Below are 6000 nucleotides of genomic sequence, written 5' to 3'. Positions count from 1 at the left end.
TATGCTATTAGGGTTACTGCAAATTTTGGTGGTAAGTGTACCAGTAAATTAGCTTACTATTTTCACTCACTGCTTTCATATGCTGCCACATTTTGGGGTAATTCATCATTAAGAGAGAAAGTATTCATTGCTCATAAGTGCAAATCAGAATAATCCCTGCAGCCCATCTAAGATCACCTTGCAGACCTTTATTTAAGGAACTCAGGATATTCACAGAACCTTCACAAAACAAATATTCACTTATGAACTTTTTTGTTGTTAATAATTCATCCCAATTCAAAAATAACAGCAAAGTGCATAGCTATAATAGTAAAAGAAAGTATGATCTTCACTATTCTGGGCTATATCTGACTTTGGGATGAAAAGGAGTGAATGATACTGCCACAAAAATCTTTGTTCATTTACCTAATAGCATTAAAAGTCTGATAGATAGACAACAACATTTGAATTTTTAGATATGTTTTCTGTATATGAAGTAGTAATTGTAAAAAAAACTGTGTAACAAAAACATTCCACTATGAAATGTAGTATTCATGAACTATGGAATAAGTATTAATTTAATGTAATGTAATGAGCAGCTCAGTCAAAAGGTAAAGGGCAATCCCATTCAGAATATGGTCGCAGCTGTGGTGCCTCTTTCACAGTCACACAGGATGTAATATGGCATGGTTAGTGTAAAGTTCAATATAGCATGCACAAAGCACAATCTCTCTGTTGGTAGCCTACAGCTGAAAGAGGAAATGTTCCCGAGTTAATTGCATATGGTGTTCTAATGCTACAATCTTACAATACCTTTTAGTGCAAGTGTGCTGTGTAACACCACTGTTGACTGTGGATGAATCTGGTGCAAGATCCCCTGTTATTTACTGCCTCACTAGACACACTAAGCTTGGCCTATGCAGGTTTTTCTTAGATCAGATACAAAAGTTTACTAGAAACACCAAACACAAGACAACAGTTAGTCTCATCAACAAAGCTTTTATCAATACAGTTTGGTGATTGTGACAGCTACTACGATGTCAGGAGAGTGTACTTATGGGATATACTGACCACAGGTTGTGTGCCCCGCACGCTGGCCAGAAGTGGAGACAGAGGACATGCACAAAACATAAATGGCATTTCAATGCTGAAGAGTACTGTGTACACTGTGCTGAAAACCCTGCACTTACAAGTACAAAAAGAAAAATTCTCAGAGCTATTGGATGGTTTCCTTACTTGTCTTTTGGATATACATGGTCTCAGCTACTGTTTCCACTCTCCAAGAGGTCTTGTATAATGGTCTCAATTTCTGCACAGGATGGTGTTGCAAATGAAAGTTCCTTCTTTTCACACGTCTTCCTTACTGATTGGAACTGTCTCTGAATCCTGCATGTCTCATTTGGTGGAGTTGAACTTACTGGGAAATGCGGACCAACGAGTTCTTTTTGCGATGCAATGCCTGCCCTCATTTCTTTAATTAATTTATCAAATGATGCAAGGAGAGAGCCAGCAGTTTCGCTGTTAGCACTTCTTGCTAATTGTTGCACAATAATGAGCCTGTCTTCCAAAGCAACTTGGTAGTCAACAGTGCTGCCAGCAGCTGAAGTCTGCTGAGCAACTATTTGTGTTAACTCCTGCACAGATGACTCTCTGCAGCACCTGTCTTGCATAGGGAGCTTTACAGTTCCTTTGTTGATTTACACTGCATGAGTATGTTCACAGAGGTTACCCTTGATCAAATAGTCTGTGCAAGAACACACATAACTGTGCATACAGATCTGAAAAGAAATACAAAATAATACATTATACACACATGTGGATTAACATCTCTTAAATTGTCACAAATGGTTGTTACACCTAGGAATTTAACTGTTGAAAATAAGTATACATACCTTCCACTCAGGACAGGACAATGGGCATGCAGTGCAAGAGTTCTCTGTATAGGTGACAGTATATGGGGGCCGATCAGAAAGGGTATATACATGCCATGTGCCATCTTCAACGCAGTGTATCAGTTCCTTATTGATACCACAACCTCTTCTGTGACTCTTACTTATTTCAGCACTGCGTGTAGTTCTCTCTGTCCCCTTACAAAGCCTTATTAATCTTTGAAAAAGTGAGTCCCTCGTTCTGTGCAACAGGGCCTGGATACATTTATCTACTCTGTTATTTATTTTCTTCAGTAAGTATGAGTATTTAAGAGTTTTATGGTTTGCTTCTCATAACATATTTGTATTAAGGCCAAGTCCAATTCTGTAGCTGTATGCCCACATATGTGCCCTCCATGAATATCTATCTTTAAAGTACTTGCCAAACTCTTCAGTTCCTCCCTTCTCTGCACACCAAGTAAGAAAGCCATCCAGCAACTCTGAGAATTTCTCTCTATCTGTCTGTGAGTGCAAAGTTTTCAGAGCTTTGTATACTGTACTCTTCAGCATTGCATTCCCATTTACTTTTGCACATATATTCCGTCTCCATGCCCGATCAACGTGCCAGGTACATAACAACCTATGTTCACTATGGCCCATAACTACACTCCAGGCACTGTAGTAGCTGTCACAGTCATCAGACATGAATACCTATAAAAATAAAACACATATATTAATGCTATAGTTATTTTCAGCAAGCAGTGGATCAAACATTTTCTAATGAAACTGTCTTCTTACCTTTGTTTTGATGTTTCCAATACATTTCTTAATCTGCTCAAAGAAAACTTGCATGGACCTTGTGTCAGTATGTGTACTGAGGCAATAAGAAACTCGACATCCAGCACCAAATTCATCCACAGTCAACAGTGTGGTCAGATAAAATTTATACCTATTAGTGCCATGTGTGCTGTCTATCAAAACTTTTTCTGCACAGAATTTTTTTGCCATTTTCTGCTGATACTCAGTCATAAGGACTATCATAAAGTCACTTTCTGATAATTTGTTTCCATTATCCTCAGTGCCTTGGGCTTTGTAATAAATCACCGGGGAATCTTTCCCTAGGCACTCTTGTTGTCTCACCCACAGATCAACACTGGTTGCATCATCTTGGTGTGCACTACTATCGTCCAGCTTGTATTCTTTCCTAATATTTCTAATATCTTGTTTGCTTAAAAGATGAATTCTTCTGAAGAGTCCAACTTGAATGCTCTCTCTCACTTTCTTCAAAATTGTAGTATCAGGAACACCTTGTGCAATTAATTCAGCAACCATTGCCCTGTCAGCTGTGGTCAGATGTAGGCTACCCACAGAGAGACTGTGTCCTGTGTGTGTCCTGTAGAACTTGACATTGACCATGTTAGATGACACATTTTTGACTACCAAACAGGCAGGGCAGGTGCCACCAATTTTGATTGAAGGTTCCCTTAACCCTCTGCCTGAAGCTGTTTTGCCAGCATATCCAGAACGGTGGCAAACCAAATAATCACATTTCTGCTTTCCCCTTGGTCTTATGAAGGAAACCTCCTCTTCAGCTTCCATCTGTTCCTTCCACAGAGAGAACTCTGAAAATAAAATTACAATGCATAAGAAATAAAAACTTAAGTACAGCATTTGTGTGTTATTCTGAGGAAATAATTTAATTGAAATACACAAGATAACACTGAGTAAGGTCAAAACATATTAGCAGCTCTCTAATAATTATTATAAGCAAGGTGCCTGAGAAATAATGGTAATGGAGACAGTCTCTCCTACTCATGTTTTATAGAATCTGAAAATGGTTGTGGTATGTACATACAATCAATGTCAGAATGCTTTATGCCAACATTACAAACTAAGCCTAGGGCTACACTACAGATCAGCCTGTCACCACCACCAAGATTTAGAAACATGTAACATGCTGGGGCAAACAACTTCATAAGTCCGACAGTTTAGAGTTGTTTAAGTTATACGCAGAAGATATATTGCCAATCACTGATTACCCTATGATACTTTCTTACCTATATTTATATAAATGATACCCAACATGAACACTAATGATTACTAAATCATATCATTAACTCACTGGAAAGTCCTACATATACAAACAGTGTACAACACCAGTTATCTGGCAAATACAAATAATAAACTATACTTTTGTTTTCTCACCTTCCACAGAATTAAATGTCATTTCTTTGCACTCCATTTTCTGTTGGTGAACACACTCCAAATGGTGTATCAGTTCTTGCCTCCGAGAGCATCTAAATGTATTGCACTCAGTACATGTCATCTAAATAACAAAAAAAAACAGGTTTTTGATTAATATCTTAATAGCGTACTGCAACAGAAAAAGAACGTGTAAGCACAATTCATGCACTTATTCATCCATCATGTTTCATACTGCCAATTATGAAGGAGAATCTTCAGGGATGTGGAACAACACAGTGAAGCCGCGGTGAGAAACTAGGGCCTGCATTACTAAAATATCTAAAATAAGTTATTTGTGCTTCATGAAACTACTTTAAAAATTTAGAGGAAAGGTCGCACCCCCTGATATCATACTGGTAATATCTGCATAACATTTTCGCCAATATAGCACGCTTGACTATGAACCAGCCATCTGCTTGCAGTTGTGTTACATTAAGATTCACGCAGCATTCATATGGTGACAGAGAGGTAAACAACTTGCTCCTACCTTTCCAGACGCAAAGTTGTGTCTCTTCATGTGTTTGTTTACGTCTGTTACCAACTTGTCGCAAATATTACATATTTCTTTACTAGGCTGTACATAAATATTCTTGCAATGCTTCACCCTCATATGTCGGTACAAGCTTTTTCTTGTATTAAAATTTGTTCCACACATGTCACACAAGCCTGCCACACCACGAGTCCGTTCAACATTATCCATAGTGTACCTTGCGACGATGAATTAAGAAAAGCACAACATCAACACACACACCAAGATGGGTCCCGCGAAAATCATACGAAGCGTTCAAAGATCTACCTACAAGCAGCTACGTCTCATTGGCTCTCACCGCCAACCAATGAGATATCGGTGCCAGTTGAAATAGCTACGTATAATGCCTCGTGTGTCACGCCACCGTCTCAGGACCAGTAGGTCAGTTGGTGTCGCCTCAGGCTGTTGTTCCATATAGCATATGGCGGCCTCGAGAGCAGCGTAGCCATCGGTGTGACTCATCATCGGCGCAGCCTCTGCCTCGTCATCTTCATCACTCTCACACTGCGATGGAATGTTAACCATGTCAATTATAGAAGAGTCTGTCTCTTCCAACTGTTCGTCCGAATTTAACCACTCGCCTACTTCCACCTCTTCTGCCTCTTCACACCCTGGCAATCTTCTGATTAAATTACACAATGGTTGATCGTCCTCATCTGCTAAATCTTCAGTTTCTGTGTCTGGCATACTTTCCTGCAGAATTTTCCTCCATGACTTAGAAATTGTGTCTGACTTTATTTCGCCCCAAGATTCGCTAATCCAGTACACGACGTTCTTCAAAGTCACTTTCTTCAAAGCTCCTACAGTGCTTTCGTTGTCTTCGGAATGCAGGACTGACTGTAGCAATCGCCGTCGATACTTTTTTTTTAGACATTCCAGAACGCCCTGATCCATGGGCTGAATGAGACAGGTAACGTTCGGTATGAAAAACAAGGCATGGATACCATCACACTGTAGTTCTCCTGCACTTGGATGATTAGATTAGATTCGATTAGATTAGATTAATACTAGTTCCGTGGATCATGAATACAATATTTCGTAATGATGTGGAACGAGTCAAATTTTCCAATACATGACATAATTAAGTTAATTTAACAACATACTTAAGGTAATATAACAACTTTTTTATTTTTTGTGTTTTTTTTAAATTTTTTATTTTTTTTAATTATTTTTTTTTCTTAATGTATATCTAAAAATTCCTCTATGGAGTAGAAGGAGTTGTCATTCAGAAATTCTTTTAATTTCTTCTTAAGTACTTGTTGGTTATCTGCCAGACTTTTGATACTATTTGGTAAGTGACCAAAGACTTTAGTGGCAGTATAATTCACCCCTTTCTGCGCCAAAGTTAGATTTAATCTTGAATAGTGAAGATCATCCTTT

The sequence above is a fragment of the Schistocerca americana genome, chromosome X, assembly GCF_021461395.2.
Source record: "Schistocerca americana isolate TAMUIC-IGC-003095 chromosome X, iqSchAmer2.1, whole genome shotgun sequence".
Taxonomy (NCBI): domain Eukaryota; kingdom Metazoa; phylum Arthropoda; class Insecta; order Orthoptera; family Acrididae; genus Schistocerca; species Schistocerca americana.
The sequence above is the reverse complement of the archived record's forward strand: the minus strand, read 5'-3'. Positions refer to the sequence as shown.